Source organism: Pinus tabuliformis, chromosome 2_2 (assembly GCF_031772625.1).
Source record: "Pinus tabuliformis cultivar Carrire ecotype Pingquan chromosome 2_2, CPIR1, whole genome shotgun sequence".
NCBI classification, from domain to species: domain Eukaryota; kingdom Viridiplantae; phylum Streptophyta; class Pinopsida; order Pinales; family Pinaceae; genus Pinus; species Pinus tabuliformis.
The window spans coordinates 67,474,343-67,494,574 of NC_142300.1; positions in this window are offsets into that span (position 1 = coordinate 67,474,343).

Consider the following 20,232-nt stretch of genomic DNA (forward strand, 5'->3'; position numbering starts at 1 on the left):
TAAGTGGGCCAACTCATGATGAAACTGAATATTAGCAACCTTCTCGCAAAATTCATAACATGACTGATGCTAGAAACAAAAGATGGCAAGAGGGTAGGCCTGTAACTCGACAAGAGTGGTTGGTTCTTCTCTGCTATGTCTTCCACCTGTATGAAGCCTCCTGGGTGCATGTCTCTCCGTGGGTAAGTCACTTTGGGTCTCCTCTTCATAATCATATGAAGGATCAGATGCCATAGCTGCTGGTAGACAAATTGCCTTGGAGAAATAGGTGCTAATGTGTTGAACTGTGTTGGGCTGCCTTTGATGATTGTTTGACCTCTGCCACCAAGGGAAAGCAGTGAAACAAGGGACTGTAAGGGGAGGGAAAAATAATGGGAATTTAGGAACTGTTGGGATAGATTTAGTTAGGGAAATATGGGATGTTTTGGGAGTTTTTGTATAGGATTAGGGTTTGAGGTTTTACATCAAGAAATTTGGGAAAGGGAACTTGGGATAGGGGATTAGTGAATTTAAGGGGTAGGGGAACTTAGGGAACAATGAGATCAAGGGATAAATTGGATAAGGGAGTGATGGAGGAATGATACACTTAGTAGCAAAATAGCCACTTAAAACCCTAGCAGCAATCTCCTTTGACAGTTTGAAGAGATAGGGTTTGTTTTCCTTTACACGTTCATCATGCAATAAACACCATCACACAATCATCAAACTTGGATGCAAATTAGTGACAGAGGGTTAACCTACTTGTCACAAGGCAAAACCGTGCGATTTTTGGCGATTGGCGGTTGTTCTGGCGATTTTCGGGCCCTCTGGCTATATGCGTCGTGCCCTCCATATGCGCCACGCCCTTATAAAACTACATAGGATCCTGAGGCCCAATGCGCCGCGCCCGGTGAGTGCGCCGCCTCTCCTACCCAGTACACCTCGCCGGTAACTTACAACAATTTTTTACCCAAACTTCACACTCACTCACCCAAATCGTTTTGCTTTGGTTCTCTTTGCTCTTGGAATAGAAATGAACTTCAAACACTTGGAGAAATGATTTATGCATGAGCTTTTCAAATTTAATTTTTCCAAACCCACTTTCATAATGTTTTGCAAATGACTTTATTTCAAACTCTGTTTTTTGGACTTTTTCACCTTTTTGGCTTTGTGATGAACTAAATGACCTGAGCTTTGCTTGTTTTTGTAGGTGTTGGAGCTTTTGGGCTAAGGAAAGAAACCAGGGTGCAGATGAAGAAATTTACAATGAGGGAAACAAAATTTTCATGATTTTTTACAATAAAAGCTAAATACTCTGTTTTTTCCTCAAAACAGAGTTTTGAGGAAAAACACATTTTCGAACACTTGGTGATGAAATTTATTGATGTTGCAACCTCCTCATGGCCTGCTGGTAATTATTGGACATTTTGACACATTTTTTGACGAAACCCTAATGAAACCCTAGACCTAATTGACCATGAAACCCTAGACAACTTTTTCAATTTTCAAGATAAAAAGAAGATTGTTTATGCTTTTTTTTTTAAATGAGCAAACATGGGCCAGCAGGTAGATAACATGAGGGAAACTGTAGGAATGCCACTACCGTCAGATGATCTATGCGTCTAATGGAATGCAAATGACTGGGCGGGACACCTAATATGAAATGCAATAAGAGGATTTGATCTCTGATGGAGGGATGAAAATACCGACTCTAACAAGACCAAATACAATGTATCTATTATCGACTAAAAGATAAAGATAAACTAAATCATGGAAACATCATAGACTTAAAGCTTGATAAAATTTAGCAACATCAAGTTTCAAAAATCATACTTATCCACATCCCTATGCCTATCCTCATCACTAACATCTTATCCTAATCAATAACATAATTATAGAAGGTCCCAAAATATAAAAATGCAAAAATAGGCCTGAGTGATATAGTTTCACAACAAAGTGTAGTAAAATTTCAAGTTGATGTGGTTGCAAATCCTCCTGAGTAAAACAGAGTAGATGGGCATGCTGTGAATGATGGTGTAATGGTGTAGAATTTCTGAAATAGTCTTTCCCTCTTGTGCAGGTCTCCAAGACAGCGGACTCCAACTTGCGCAATATATGCGCAGAAGAAGTTGAATTTTAAACCTGTACTGAATTCCTGTGCTCCAAAATGATTTTTACTGTCCATTCAACCATACCATTCACCTTATAGCACCCATCATACTTTAAACCTTCAAAAAATTCGAATTTACAAATTGAAATTCAAAAATTTCATAATTCTGTCATGAAGAAATTATGAAAATAAATATTCAAGTGACACCTGTAATTCCAAAATTGTGATACCTTTTCAAAATTAGAGAGAGGGTTTTGTAGATAAACTTGGTTTCGAGATAAACCTCTCTCAGTTACCTCAAATTCTTCCCCATCTTCTCATAATATGATCACCAAGATCATGACTAAAACAGTTAATTTCAAAGTCTGAAAAAATATGCTTTAAATATGCATTTTAATCTCCCAATATATGATACTTATGCAGAAATTGAAGCAATGTTTTTTTCTTTGCCCCGTTCTTGAGAAAAATCGCTTTCATGTTTTCGAAATTCAGCTCCATTATTTCATAAAAAGCTTTTGAGAATTATGACCAAATCAGTCAATTTCGAAGGAAATTGCACAGCAGAGTGTAACAAACCTTCATGTTTGATATGGTTACAGATGGTTCTGTGCAAGGTTGAGAGAATAGTTGTTCTTGATATCACCTGGTGATGATGTATCACTCTCTGAGTGCTTCCCTCCATGCTTGTAGACCTCCAAAAAGGTTGTTCTCATGTTTGCGTATCGACTGTGTGGCTCAAAATTTTGTGCAGTTATTGTGCAACAACCTTCTCACAATTGAAATAACTTGCCTTCGAACCTCTATCAAAATACTTTTGGCCTTGTGTTGTGAAATATTTCAAACCTTCTTAGTCTGTGAACTATAAATTGAAGAGGGAATGAGGGCAACATGAACAAAAATTTGAAAATGTGCACCTCATATGTCTTGTTTTGGTCATGGGTGTAAAATTTGGGTAAAGGGTGGTAATAATTATGAATTATGAATGATGATAATGAGTTTTGGATTTACGGAGATGTAATGGAAAATTATGAGAGGTGAGTTGAGGAGGGGGCGGGGGAGGGGTAATGGAAAATTATGATGAGAGGTGAGTTGTGCATCGAAAGGGTATATGGAAAGAGTATATGAAAAGGTAATTATGAATTATAAATGGTGAACTATGAATCATGAATCATGAATGGTGGATTGGAGGCATGATGGACACCATTAACAACAGACCCATAAAACTTTAAAAAATAAAACATGACTTGTTCTATTCATGGTTCTAACTTGTGATACATAACCCTTAAATTGTAAATGAATCTACATGAAAATATGACATTATGACCCCCTCATAGACTTAGACTCTCCCAAATTTAATTTGGTCTTGAAGGACCCTCTATGACATGAAAAACTTGCATTGACCTTAGATAATGATCCTTTAGACTATGACAATAGTGGTTCATAGGCTAAACTGACATACAAAATCCCAAAATGAATAAAAATGTTGAAAGGCATTTTGATCCCAGACCCTAGGACACTAGCATTAGCTCTAATGGGGATGGAAGCCTCCTAGTGAGGTGCCAAGAATGTCACAGACTAGTAGCCTAACCATTTGGTAATGGAGTCAAAAACAAAAAGACTCAAATACTGACTGATTACAAAGCTGAAAACTTTAAAGGAAATAAGAAATTTGACATCACACCACCAAATTCTTAGGGCCTTCTCCTCGGGCTTCAAATGTTGATGATAGGTGTCCATACCTACTAAAGATATATATACACTCATGTGAAATGATCAATCTGTTGTAGCCAATCAATAAAATGGATACTTGACAAAAGCTGGCAATTGGCTTCTCAAAATTTCCACTCAAAATATTTTCATTATCCATAAATTCCACAAAATTCATATTCTCTAATGAGTCTAATAGGCTAGCCATAGGATCTTGAAAAACATGGAAAATTCCCTTAAGATATCCTTCCCTTAATGATTCCAACAGAATAGAAAAATATTATTCAAAATATATTGGTTACCATTACTTGATGATCGGCGAGAGAAAGGAAGCAATCTTCTAGAAACTTAGGACTATCTTCGAAAGAAATGGGTACGTTCATCAGTCCTTACATGTACGTCAGGAAAAATAATAATATGTTCTTGAAAATATTCAATTGAGGTATCCATATCTTTAATAAAAAAAATGTTTACAAGTGACCCTTCATGTATATCAACAAGAGTGTCATCTTGGCTGTTAAAAAATTCTAAAAATATCAATTCAAGAGATATATAATCATGAATAGATTATGCACTATCCAAGGAGTCTAAAACAATATGCTCTTCATTATCCTCTTGTAAATTTGGAGTATAGCCATCATTTTTTAGCTTATTTATTTCATGGATAACACTTTCATCTTCATCTAAAGTGAGCTTAGTGTTTTGATTTCAGAACTCATAATTTTATAATCTGATGAAAAATTGGATTGTATCTCATGTTTTTTCTCTTGGTGACTTAACAATTGGAAAGGCTTTTGAATATGTTCATCAAAATTAGAAGACAATATATGAGAATCAACATCAGGATTACAATCCGCGTTATTTTCAGTGAAAGAAGAAACCTTTGTCTGCTAGAAACTTTGTTGAATATCTTGACAACTAGTTTCTATTATTCCATCGTGATGAAAAGATAACTCGAAAAAACCTTATTCAATTTTATCATACATCAAATTATCATTATAAATTTCAATTCCCATATGCTGAATAAGATCATCAAACTTTCCACAAAAACTTTCTATCAACACTATAGAAGGGTAGTTTTGCTTATAATTTTTACAAAATGTTGCATAGAATCCTTAAGCGAACATAGACTAGCGGTTGGAAATTCTTCATACCATGACCTTGTGTTCTCCTATAATGTTGACATAAACATATTCATTAAGAAATCATTATGAAACTCAACTCCAAGTCTACATATATGCATGTGAAAATTAATTAAATGAAGAGAAACATATTCTCCTTATGTATATTTGAATATTGGGAGATAGGTTAACCAATAAACATGAGGCATAGGATTTGGAAAGATGGGAATATGAAACCTATCCATAGAAGTATACATGGAATGTGTTCTTGCAATTGAATCCATCTTGAAACTACTGAAACTACTGTCCTTTTCTCATCTAGTACTTCTAGAAACCACTAACCTTTGAATAATGGAGTCGCCATGAAAGTTTGATCTTGTGGATCCTTTGAAACTGGAGTCTTTGGATCAATTTGAAATTTGATTGGAGTCGTGAGGTAAATGGTTCAGCCTTCCTATGTCTGACTTCTGTCCACCATCAGCGAGCAGATATGAAAATTGTATGATCTTGCTAAAAAAAGATGGAACCTTTCATTCCCCAACAACAGCACCACTATGTTAGCACCTTGTAATTACCTCTAGGCTTAAAAAGGATCACAGGGGTAGCCACAAACCACTTAAAAGCTAGAATCTATCCCTTCTAGATTTAGATAGGGCTCTCTATAGAATTTCCCAGTCAATTAATTTACTAAGTATTTTAGATCTTAGGCTAGATTTTAAGAGCAGAAAGAATAGGATTTGTTTTAATGTTTTCATGACAGGTTTGAGAAAAGTCAACTGTACATGGAGTCACTTTTAGTTGTTGTTTTCCATGAATAGGTAAAATAATGAAAGGTTCTTGTAGCAGGAGTGATAAAGGTATTCCTTCTGTTTTTTTTTAGCAGGTTCATTGTAGGAGATTGAGTAGCAGAATGGTGGGAAAATGACACATAAAGCATCTAACTAAAAGATGAATTTTGCATGTCCTTTAAGAGGAAAAACATTTATTGTTTAGGAAACTAAAACAGAGCAATGTAATAGAAAAATCTAGGATTCCTGCAAAAAGCCACTTCGACCTTCTTCTATTCACTGAAAATATTTGAAAAATACAAAATACAATTTTCTTTCTTCACACATAGACCAATCAAACCATTTTTTCATGTCTGATTCTTCTTAAATACATTTAGTTACATGAAAACTAAAGGACCAGATACAATTTATCTACTATCGACTAAAAGATCAAGATAAACTATATCATGGAAACATCATTGACTTAAAGCTTGATCAAATTTAGAAACATCAAGTTTCAAAAATCATAATTTTCTACATCCCTACACCTATCCTGATCACTAACCTAATTATAGAAGGTCTCGAAATATCAAAATGAAAAAATAGGCCCAAGTGATATAGTTGCACAACGAAGTGTAGCAAACATCCAAGTTGACCTAGTTACATATCCTTCTGAGTAAAATATATTATATGGGAATGCTTGCGATGATGGTGTAATGTTGTAGAATCTCGTAAACAATCTTTCCTGCTCTCATGGATCTACAAAACAGCTGATTCCAACTTGTGCAGCAGAAGTTGAATTTTGAATTTGTATTGAAATCCCCTACTCCAAAATGATTCTGAGTGTCTATTAAACCATATTATTAACCTTACATTACTCATCATACTTTGAACCTTCCAAAACTTCAAATTTACAAATCGAATTTCTAATATTTCAGAATTCTGTCAAGAAGAAATTGTGAAAATGGGTCTCCAAGTGACACTCATCATTCCCAAACCCTAACATATGTGCAACATATGAGAGAGTATATTTTAGAAGAACTTGTTTTAGAGAGAATCCTCTCTCATTTTTGTCAAATTATTCCCTCGCTTCTCATAATTTGTTCCCCAAGATCATGACTAAAACAGTAAATTGCACAGTCTGAAACATATGCTTTAACAATGCATTTTAATCACCCAATATATGACACATGTGCATAAATTGAAGGATTTTTTTATTATGCTTCCCTTTCTTGAGAAAAACCTCTTTCATTTTTGCTAAATTCAGCTCCATTTGGTCGGGAGACTCTTTTGAAAATGATGACCAAATCAGTCAATTTCGGAGGAAATTGTGTAGCAAACCTCCATGCTTGATATGATTGTAGATGGTTTTGTGCAAGGATGAGTGCATATGTGTGCTTGATATAACCTGGTGATGATTTGGAACCCTGTGAGTGCTTCCCTCCATGCTTTCATACCTCCAAAATGGTTGTTCTCTACTTTGCATAGCGTTTGTGCAGCAACTGTGTAGCTTAGAATTTTTTGCAGTTGTTGTGTAGCAACCTTCTCACACTTGAAAGAATCTATCTTCTAACCTCTTCCAAAATACTTTCAACCTTGTGCTATGCAACCTTTCAATCCTTCTCAAAGTTTTAACTATGAACTGAAGAGATAAAGAGGGAAACATGAAGACAAAATTGAAAATGTGTGCCTCATATGTCTTGTTTTAGTCATGGGTGTAAACGTTGGGTAAAGGGTTTGTAATAATTATGAATTATGAATGATGATAATGAGTTGTGGATTTAGGGAGATGTAATGGAAAATTTTGAGAGGTGATTTTATGGTGGGGGGGTAACTGAAAATGATGATAAGATCTGAGTTGTGAATGGAAGGGGTATATGGAAAGAGTATATGAAAAGCGAATTATGAATTGTAAATGGTGAACTGCGAGTGATGAATCATGAATGGCGGAATGGAGGCCTTATTGAAACCATTAGAAACAAACCCATTGAACTTTAATAAATGAAACCTAACTTGTTCTATTCATGGTTCTGACTTGTGATACGTACCCCTTAAACCCTAAATGAATCTACATGAAAATATGACCTTATGACCCTCTCATACGCTTAGACTCTCTCAAATTTAATTTTGTCTTTAAGGATGCTCTATGAAATGAAAAACTTGCAGTGACCTTAGATAATGATCCTTTACACTACAACAACAGTGGTTCATAGGCTCAACTGACATACAAAATCCTAGAATCAATAAAATGAGGCAAAGGCATTTTGATCCCTAGACCCTAGGACCCTAACACCAACCAGGGCTTCTAGGACTAGTAAGTTAACCCATGACTATTGTCTGGCTTCGAAAGCATTTTTCCATCTTCCAAGACTAGTAACTCAACCCACCAAGGAGTTCCAAAGTGTTTTTCAAACCAACTCTTCCAGGAATAGTAACTCAACCCAAGCTATTACAAGACTTCTATTGTGTTTATCCAACCAAGGCTTTCAGGAACTACTAACTCAACCCACAGCCCTAAGGAGCATGAGAACCAACTAAAAAATAAAATGAAAGACACCCAGAACACCATGGTTATCCAGGAAATGCCAAGGCTAGGTAAATCCACCGTCAATCCAAGAAATCCTCCATGCCAATGACAGATCATAACCATGAAACCATGTGCATGTGCCATGCATGCCAAAACTATCAAGGAAATCATACATGTAACTCAGTACCTACAAGAAAAACCCATTGTAGTTTTTGATCCTGATTTGATATTGTGCTTTCCTACTCTTCCCTTTCCGTTTTGCTTGAAAACTCAAAGTATGTCACACTCCTCCAAGATTGCTTCAAGAAAATTCTAAGTGTCCAAGAGTATGAGAGAGAGAGTAGAGAGAGAGAGCTCCAATCTAAAACCTACAAAAGACTATGAACTGATCCTCAGAAGAATTTTTATTAATGAGGCCTCCAATTTCTTCAATTTTCCATTATTTTCCTTCAATTTTCTCCTGACATGTAACCTGTGACCTTTCACCTCCCTTTTCTTCTATTTTCCATTATTTTCATAAATAAAATGCCAATAAATTCCTTTTTTCCTTTTCCATTGCCTTTTCCAATTTCTTTATCCATAATAAACCAATTGAACACCCACTAGGATGTTTTTCCTAACATTCAACTTAGAAGACATATCTCATGACCTTGGTCTTATTTTTATATTTACATGGATTTTGCACCAAGGTTGTTACAATAAGTAAATATGGTGTACGAGAAAAACCCAAGAAATTTGTGTTATGAAAGCTTGGTTCTATCCCAAGCATTGAAGAGATTAAAAGGGTTCTTAGGACTTATAGGTTATTAAAGGAAGTTTGTCAAGGATTATGGAATAATTGTTACTCCCTTAACTTCACTACTCAAAACAAATGCCTTTTAATGGAGCAAGACATGAGTATGCCTTCTCAACCTAAAGGATCCCATGTGCAGTAATCACAAATATTAGCGGTGATATATTTTACTAATTCTTTTTTCATAGAATGTGATTCCTTGAGAAAACATCTTGGAGTTGTTTTGATGCAAGAAGGGTGCCCTTTAAAACATTCACAAGTGAAAAATTCCATGACCAAAATTTTGGTAAATCCACATATGAGAAAGCGATGATGTTCATCCTCCATGTACTTAAGACTTGACACCCATATATCATCGAGCGGCATTTCTATATCAAGGTCAACCAACATAATTTAAATTAATTTTTATTACAAAGGTTATCCTCGTCATAACAATATAAGTGGGTTATAAAGATGTTAGGATATGATTAGGATCTTATATTTAAGAAGGTAAAAGAAAAATGTTCAACAATTTTGGGAGAATGAGTCGCTCTTTCCCTTATCATTACCATTTTAGGTTGGCTTGGGGAATCTCATCGAGAATTATTAGAAAGTGACATTGTAATCCAGCTCATATGAAGGCTTTCAGAAGAACCCAACCCTCCTAGAGAGCACATATGAAAACAAGATACATTTATATACAAAGTTAGGTTGCATTATTTTGTAAAGAATTACACCTTAAATCAAAAGGTCTTACTGGAATTGCATTCATCACCTACAATGGGTCACTTTGACTTTCATAAAATCTATGAAAGAGATAAAAGCTCATTATTTTGGGAAGGAATGAAAACAAGAATCCAATATCTTGTAGATACATATGACATTTTCCAAAGAAACAATAGTGACACATTGAAGTCATCATGGGCATTGCAACCACTTCTAATCCTCACACATATATGGAATGACATTTTTATTGTTTTTTAGTCATACTCCTAAAAGCTAGAAAAAAAATGATGATCATTATGGTAGCCAACTATATTTCCAAATATACTAACTTTTGTGCCATTTTTCACCCATTTACCCTCTCTTTAGTGGCCCAAGTCTTCATGGATCATATTTTTAAGTTACATTCCATGCCCATTTTCATTGCCTTGCATTAGGACTTTACGTTCAGGCAATAATTTTTTAACTTTAGGGTACCTAACTAAACATGAGCACTATGTATCATCCCCACAAATATGGTCAAAATTACACAGTCAACGAGTACTTAGAAACCTATTTCCAATGCTTACTTCTGAAAAGCCACGCCGATGGGCATAATTGTTTCCCATTATATAATGTTAGTACAACATCCCTTATCATGAAACTACTAGAATGACACCATATGAATCTACCTATGGCTAAAATCCCATTTTCAGTGACTTCCTATTCACTGAGCACATCTAAGGTTCATGAAGTTGATAATGCACTTCAGACTAGAGAAGCCATTCTCTTCACAGCTAAGGACAATTTGTTCTTACAATGGAACAACAAACTTACAAAGTTTGGTTAGAACATTCTTTACAAAATAGGATCAAGTGTTTTTTAACTTTAACCATATAAACAAACACCTTTTAAATATTAAATCCAACAAAAATTAGCACTAAAGTTATATGGATCCCATAAGATTATCTCTAACGCATTGGACAAGTGGCCTACAAGCTATATCTTCAACACACTCCAATATTCATCCATCCCTTCTTATGTCTTGTTTAAACAAGAAAGTGGGATCAAATTGCAAGGTGAAAACCAACTTATCAAAACTTGATGAGGGAGGTGCCATTTGGATCCAACTAGAAGCATTATTAGATATCAAAAAGCGTCAATTATACTAGTACTTAGTCAAAGAAGTAATAATCCAGTGAAAATATTTTTAGTCGAATGATGCCACATATGAACCAATTATTACTTTGCAAAAATTTCCTCACCTCCAAAATTGGGGACATTATTTTGTTTAACTCATTGATAGTGTTGGAGTCCACCAACAAGGTGGTCTCCCTAGTCTAAAGGCCCAATTAGACCTCGCACCATTTGGAGTAGAAGCCCCAATCGGATAATATGGTTGGTTTCCATAATCTTAGCAATTTTCCTTGGCTACAATTACCAACATAAGGGATTATCCAAAAAATCTTTGAAACAAGAAAGTAAGTTGACATTGTGGGCATACAACTGTAATGTATATAAGGTATGTTCACAATAAGGAAAGAGAGAGTGAGCCTCTAAAAGAAAAGTAATAGTACTATCCTAAAATAGACACATAAGAGTATGGAAAGAATCGTTGATTAAGCTGCAAAGTAGTTCACAAGATAACAACATTGATAAAAAGAAAGAAATAATACACATTCAATAGGATACTTACTAAAGCCAAAAAAATAGTTCATTTTCATGAGTACGTGTTAACATGAACAAACATTGTTAACAATGAAAGAATAGTATTACAATCATTCATGACATATGCATGAAAGTATGATGGCTCTGAGAGCTCCATATATTAAGTGAAAGTCCCAAGACACACAATTATAATGATGCCACATTAACCCCTCGAAAGAAATATCTTCTCTCCTATGCCAAGATAAAGAAGCCAAAGTGAAAATTGCAATGTCATTTCTTTTGAGATATGAGGGTACATTTATAGCAAATAAGGTGACTCTTCAACTCCCATGTGACTCTTGAACTCCCTCATGACTCTTGAGCTTATACTATGACATTTTAAATTCCTGTATTACCTTTGTACTTCTAATGACTCTAGAACTTTCTATTGACTTTACACATTCCATGTGTAACCCTTGGTCTTCCAGAAATTATATATTTTCTCAGTTTTGAAAATAAAATAATTACATTCCACAAACGATGTGGAAAGATACATTGACACATATGACTTTGTGATGACATTTGGACAAGCCATTACTTGGCATTGATGAAATGGAACTTCATTGTGATGTGTCCAGACAAAGCTTTTCTCCTTGTTTCTATGACTTTGAATTCTTCATGATCGATCTGTTCTTTGTCATCTTCAGCATCCAAAGGGTATGGATCTATGTTAGAACCTTCCAATTCAACATGAGATGCCATCACTCTATCATAGTTTAGGATTTCTTCATGTCCTTTCATGATGGTTATTTCTTCTGTTCCTTCCTCGCAAGTGCTCTCTTGTAGCCTATCCTTTATGATCTTGCTTGGGGATCACCTTGCCATGTTGAAATGATATCACTTGTAGATGAATTCCACTCATGACAGGACAACATTAGTCCAAAAACAACATATTCTACCTCTACTTTTCTCAGGGAATATTTTAACTGTGATGAGGCAACAAACAAGGGTTTTGAGACCAAGAGGTTGAGAATTACACAATTGAGTGTCACAGGGGATGAGGAATGACCTCCATGTCCACCAGAACTACGCATTGCACAGTAGGAGACTCACTAGAAGAAGGGTCTGTCATTTTGGCAAGTTAGTAAGATAAAGAGGAAAGGTTACACACTATAACTGAGTAATGTGCATTAGCACAAAAGGATGATCAGGAGAATGTGTAGTTGAGAGAGTCAGTGATGTAGTGAGGCAGGATTGGACACTGCGATTGTGTAGTGCATAGTTCTAGTAGGACTAGGATAGTGGATTACACATTTGAGGAAGCTTGATTATTGACTAAAATTGTGCACTATGTAGTGGAAGCCTGATTGGGTAGTGATTGCGCAGTTTGCAAGTGTAGGAGGCAAGGACTGAGCATTGCGATTGCATAATATTAATTTCTTGGAGGTCATGACTATGTAGTGTGAAGTTCTATGAAGAAAGGATGGCTTATTGGGGACCGAGACTGCACATTGCATAGTTTAGGACAGCAAGATCATGAGTGGTTGGATAGGAAAGTTGCTGAGAAAGGAACAATTCATAAATTGACTAAGGATAAGTGAATTGAAAGATGAAACCAGAACATGTAATAAGGCCTGATCATGATCACACACTTACAATCAATCAACCACATGAAAATTAAGCACTTAAAACCCAATATCAACATGCATCCATTGAAATGACAGTAAAACGAGACTTATATCTAAGTGTGGCAGTTGATACGTAGCTTTGCAACATTTAGAATACAAGTTAGACACAAATGTCAACTGCAAACAGAAAGTGTACTAAGTTGTGGGAGAGTTTCTAGTGCATATTCCCATGATGGATAGAGTTAATTAATGCAGAATAATGTGTTAGGGATGCCTCTAGTAATGCGCTAAAATGAAACAAATGTACGAGTAAAAAAAGTTAAAAGTGACACTTGCGATAGTAAGAAAAGGTTAAAATGGCACTTGCAAAAGCTAAAGAAAGTAAAAGTGAAACATGCTAGAGTGAAGAAAAAGTAAAAGAGACACTTGTTAAAGTGAAAGCAAGAAAAAATAACAGTCTCATAAGTGAAGACGACACTTATGAAAGCTAAGTGTGCAAACACGACAGCTGAGAAAACTCACTGTGATGATGGTACACTTAACACCAAGAGTATTGCCAAATAATGTTGTCCATTGACTGTAGGGAAAGATTGCGTAATGCATTGTCCCTATGGATTGTGTAGTCACTGTCATTAGGGATTGTGCAAGCAATGTACTCAAACACTGCACAAGAAATATTTCTAGAGATTGCACATGGTCCTGATTGCATCATTATATTGTTCATAATCCATCTCGGTGCATTTGGAGTTGAAAGGGTGGAGGAAGCATCTCATGAAACTATTTTTACTGGCGGGACCCAGTTTGGAAAAATAAGGTCTAAAACCTTCCGCGAGAATTTTGAGGCATCAAATGACATTTTTTGGTGGTAAAATTTTGTTTCTTTGGCATACCACCATTCCATGTTATTATACACACATATATCTTTCCAACAGTGCAATAAGTGTGCCAATGGGAGTCTGTATGCAAAAGTTATGCCACTCAGGCATTGACCATTCTGTTTTCACACCTATAGTTCAGGAGGATGTCACGTCAGCCCCCATTATTCGTGGAAAAGGGTCTAGATGCATGATTATGATGTGAAATGCTCTAGAAGAGTCTATTTTGTAACTCTAGTTAATAGTTGATGTAGTCAAAATTAACCACTAGTAGGCTATTGGGTTGTTTTATAACTAGACCACTAGGAGGAAGAGGCATTCCATTCTTTCGAGAGAAATTTGTTCCATAGCTGAGAAAATATATCTAGGAGAGATAGGAAGTAGAGCACATAAACAATATCTATGCATTGTAGCAACCCATGAGCCACAAGAATTACTTCTTTGTACCTACAACCATATTTCCAGATAGATAAAGAGAGTGAAGCGACCTCACCTTCTAGCTGGGTTTTCTCCCAAAAGGGTTTCCCATAGAGCATATCTTGTGTCTTGTGTGTGTGTGTGCTTATTTTTCCATTCTCTACTTTTTTGGATAATTTCCATTCACATGCATGCACTAATTACAGTTAAATCTACAGATTTTAAAGTTTAATAAAACTGTAATAGTGTATAATGTTATGTTTTTAATATAATATTATCATATTTGTTGTGATGAAATTTCCAATGGAATATCCACTATAGTTTACAGATAATTTGCTAACATAGTAGGTTTCTTTGGGTACTTATGGATATTTGTAGGGGATCTAGGTTGGCAGGGTCGAAAATCATAAAACCCTAATCATGGTCGACGAATATGTAAACGAATCTTATGATCCTGCAGAGGTAAGGTTTTATGGCTCAAACAACAAGTCATGGATATAAACTGCAATGTAAACTTCCTCATGGTGGCCCTAAGAAATAAGTTATGGATATTTGGAGAAGGTGGGGGTTTGAATGCAGAGGAAAAATCAAAAGGGGGGTCCGGAGATCTGGAAGACAAGGAGAACCAGTCGAAGAAGGAACCAGGAAAAGATCAACACATTTTGAGTGTCGTGAATCAATCCCTGTTCAAAATGGAAGAAAAAGTCAATATCAATCTTTATCATGGAGAGATCGACGCTCCAAACCTAAACCACTAGTTGCAACAACTGGAAGTTTATTTCAGTGTCCATCAAATCTAGGAAGGGGAAAAGATCTCATTTGCGTGGCTGAATTAGAGGGCCATGCACTGACTTCGTGGGAGAGCCACACGAAAACCTTAAGGTTGGAGGGAAAACCCCCAGTGACTAAGTGGAGGATTTAAAAACCCTCATTAAGTCATATTTTTATCCCATCAGGTACTTGGAGGACCAGTGGATCAAGTGGCAATATTACTTCAGGAAAAAGTTAGGCCAAAGCATGTAGGAGTACACCACGGAATTTAGGTAGATGGTTATAATGTTGGGTATCTCTCCAAATAACCCAGATGTACTCCTCAAGTATTTAGGGGTTCTGCACCACCATTTTCATGAGAAAGTTATTTTTCTCAAGCCCAAATTAGTGGATGAGGCTTATGTACAGGCACACTACCTGGGAAAAAACTGGCCTAAAATAGCGCAATCAAGTGGATCGAAGCAGAAGGAGCAACACAAAGCTTATAAGGAGGAGAAGAAGAAGCAAAAGGGGGGGAGAAGATAAAAATATGATAGCAACAAGACACCAGTGAAAATATCCTAGCAACAACTGTAACATTGATGGTCGTATAGAGGAGAAGTGTTGGAAGTTTCATCTAGAAGTAAACCTGAAGAACAAGAAAGATAATAAGAAGAAGAATCTCATGGATACAGATTCAAGCAATCAAGTTGAAATCAGCTTGGAAGTGGATGCGAAGATTGTCTGCACGTTAGTGCAGAAGGATGTGAATCTGAGTAGCCTTTAGCAACAGGAAGAGAAAGAAATGATCAAACTCTTCCATATAAAGATACACGTCAAGAAGACAAAGATTGATGTTGTATTTGACTCAAGACCGTAGGCGAATCTCATTGCAACACAGATGGTCCAAGAAGTTGGGGCTAGACGTTCGTGACCATCCAAACCCATATCCATTAGGATGGTTAAATAAGGATGCAAAGCTGAAGGTAACAAAACAGTGTAAAGTTAGATTTGCTACCAGTGTTGATTTTAATGAGAAGTGGATCTAGATTTGGTTCCCCTTGATGTATGTGGAATCGTGTTTTGGAGTCCATACATGTACATGAAAGATGCAATATTCATGAGGAGATCCAATTAGTATCGTCTCATCAAGGATGGAAAATCATTCATCATCAATGTGCACAAAGTCAAGCTGAAAAATTCACTAGTAAGTTCCAACCAAGCCAAAAAATTGATCAGTTCCAACAAGAAGTATGTTTTATTGTTTTTAAGAGAAATTCAATCTGAAGAGGAGTTAATAAGATGCAAGGCATCCCTTGAGGGGTGTACTAAGGAACAGAAACAACAATTGGAGGAGTTGTTACAAGAATACAAGGATGTGTTTCGAGATCCTAAAGGGTTACCACCTAAGAAATAAGTGGAGCATGAGATCTAACTATTTCCAGACTCCCCATTGCCAAATATTGGGTTGTATAGGCAGTCTGTTATAGAAGCAAGTGAGGTAAGAAACAGTTGCAATGGCTACTAGAATATGGTGTCATTCGACCAAGTACATCACCATATGGGTCACCCATCATCATTGTGTTGAATAAGGATGGGACTTGGATGATGTGTATAGATTACAGGTCATTGAGAAAAATCATGCTCAAGAACATATACCCCCTGCCCAGGATAGACGATTTGCTAGATCTGTTTCAACAAGTAAAGTGCTTCACTAAGCTGGACTTGAAGTTTTGATATAACTAAGTTCGATTCAAAGAAGAAGATACATGGAATACCGCCTTAAAAACCACGAAAGGTTTATATGAGTGTCTATTCATGCCATTTTTCCTATGTAATGCGCCAGCTACATTTATGAGATTAATGAATGACATATTGCACCCTTTTATAGATTCATTTGTTATTGTCTATTTGGATGATATATTGGTATATAGTGCTACATAGGAGGAGCGTATTTCACATTTGACATAGGTGTTGGAAACATTGAAGAAGCATCAATGGCTAACAAATTTCAAGAAATGTGAGTTTGCGCAGTGGTCTTTGGTGTATTTGGGGTATGTGAACAATGGAGGAGAACTAAAGATAGATCCCTCCATGATGGAGGCCATCATGAAATGGTACGTGCCCACTAATGTTTCTAAGGTCGGGAGTTTCATTGGGGCAGCACAGTACCTGAGGAAGTTCATAGCCTCATTTTTAGTGGTAGGAGCACCGCTCCATGTGATAATAGCAAGTATCAAGATTTTCTAGTGGGGAAAAGGTCAATAGAGGGCTTTCGATGACTTAAATAATAAGATCATTTAGGAACTAGTTTTTTCATTACCAAGATTGTCATAGCCCTTTGAAGTGGAGATAGATGCGAGTGGGTATGTTATGAGAGTTGTCTTTATGCAAGGAGGAAGACCTATATGCTACCATTTTTAAGTATTTCATGGGGCAATCCTTAACTACCCTACCTACAATAAGGATCTCTATGACATGGTGAAATTTGTGAAGAAGTGGAAGCACTATATAGTGGGAAATGAGATAATAATCGACATATCACCAGTTGTTACAGTACTTGTAGGCCCAGAGTAAGCTACAGCAGACCAGGGATTATAAGTGGGTGGGGTTTTTACAACAGTTTCATCTAGTGATCAATTATAAGAAGGGAAGCACAAACAAGTTGGTTGGCATGCTTTCAAGGTCACTCACATCAAAGATCACAATTTTGGGGACTCTTATGCATATGGATCCATTCATCCATGATGCATATAGAGAGGCATATTAAGAAGATGAGGACTTTAAGAAGGTGCATTGCAGTTGTAGAGTTAGAGTTATGTGCACGATGGCGATAGCACATTTGACTAACAACTCCAAGATGGGTTACTCTACAGGTTGGATAAGCTATGTGTTCCTAAAGGTGAGTGATTGTAGTTGATCAGATAGGCTCACACCTCCAAGGTTGCAAGGCACTTTGTTGTAGCGAATATTGTGGCTAGTTTGTAGAGGTATCTGTATTGGCCCAAGATGCAAGAGTGGGTAGATAGGTTCATAAGAGGATGCATGTCTTTTTGTACCATCAAGCATAACAATAGGAAACATGGTCTATATCATCCCTTATGTGTACCTACTCGTCCTTGGGAAATCATTTCCATGGACTTTGTGGGAGGTTTACCAAAAAATAGGAAGGGACCTAACTACTTGTTCGTGGTAGTTGACAATTTGAGAAAGATCTGTGTTTTGATGCCCTATAAAAAGACCATCAGCAGGAAATAAGTAGAAAATGTGTTCTTTGGATAGGTCTGGGCACACATTAGGATACCAAGGAGAATAATTTCATACAAGGATACAATATTTCTCAGTGGATTATGGACTACATTGTGGAAAAATATGGACACAAAGTTGAAGATATCTACATCATTCCATCCACAGATGGATGGGCAGAGAGAATTAGTCAACAGTTCTTTGGTGCAGCTTCTAAGGGGATATAACTAGAAGCATCCAAAGACCTTGGATAAAAATATGGTATATATACAACATTATTACAATAGATAAGTCCACACTTCTACAGGAAAGTTACCATTTGAGACTTTTTTGAGATATTTTCCAACTTCACCTTTGGATATTTCATATGGGAAACAAGAAGGAGTGAGAGAAGATCTTACAAGAGATGCTTTGAGGGCTAAAAAATTATAGATAAAATCAGGTTGATCCATCTATAGGTACAAGACACACTACAAAAGTCGTAGGAGAAGTATAAGGCCAGGCGTGATCAACACATAACAAAAAAATCATTCAAGGTGGGAGACAAATTATGGCTATAGTTGAACAAAGAGAGGTTGTAGGGGCCTGGTACAAAAATCAAGGCTTTGAGGTATGGTCCCTTTGAGATATCAGAAAAGGTGGGTGATAATTCCTATCAACTCAGTTACCACCATTGATGCGCATTTACTCAGTTGTGAATGTAGAGAATTTGAAACTTTATGAGCCTCCCATGTTAGATCAAGAAGAGGAACAAGTCCTAGCTTCTGTGGAGGATTTTGAACCAGATGCTCAGGCAGAGTTGATAGAAGATACAGTTTTCCAGAAGATCTCTAGAACTACAAAACATGGGCAACATGACCTTTGGAAAATTGGGTTGAAGGGACAAGTTCCAGGCAAAGCTAAATGATACACCAGAGAGAAGGTGGAGGAAACATTTCCTCACCTCATTTAGTAGAATCTTTTGGGGACCAAAATCCTCCCAAAATGGGGAGGTGTGATCTATATTGGATCATTACATTGTTTTTCTTCCATCTCGTTGCATTTGGAGTTGAAAAAGTGGAGTAATCATCTCATGGGACTGTTTTTAGCGACAAGGCCCGGTTTGGAAAAATGAGGTTCAAAACCTTCTAGGAGCGTTTTGAGGTATCAAACAACATTTTCTAGTAGTAAAACTTTGTCACTTTAGCTTATCACAGCTTTATGTTATTCTACTCACATATATCTTTCTAATGGTGTAATAAGCACGTCAATCGGAGTCTGTATGAAAAAGTTATTTCACTCAAAACTTGACCATCCTGTTTTCACACCTATATTTCTGGAGGATGTCGTGTTAGCCCACATTATTCATGGAAAATGGGATACCCACATGATTATGATGTAAAAGACTCTAGAAGACTATATATTGTAAATCTAGTTAAGATTTGATGTAGTCAAAATTAACCACTAGTAGGTTATCAAGTTGTGTTATAACAAGGCCATTACGAGGAAGAGGAATTCCATTCTTTCGAGAGACTTTTGTTCCATATATGAGAAAAGACAACTAGGAGAGATAGGAGGTAGAGCAAACAGAGAGTATTTGTGCACTGTAGTAGTCCACAGTCCACAGGCATTACTTCTTTGTATCTACATCCATATTTCCAGGCAGAGAAAGAGAGCAAAGCGCCCTCACCTTCCAACTAGGTTTTCTCCCAAAATGGTTTCCCAAAGAGCATATCTTGTGCCTTGTGTGTGTGTGTGTGTGTGCTTATTTTGTTGTTCTCTACTTTTCTACATAATTTCCCTCCACATGCATGCACTAATTATAGTTAAATATACAAAACCTAAAAGTTTAATAAAATTGTAATAGTGTAGAAGCTCAGATTTTTAATATAATATTATCAGATCTACTGTGACGAACTGTCCAGTGGAATATCCACATCATTTTATAGATCAACACAAGAATTTCTCTCAAGTACTGCACAATTCCTATCTTCAAGGATAATCA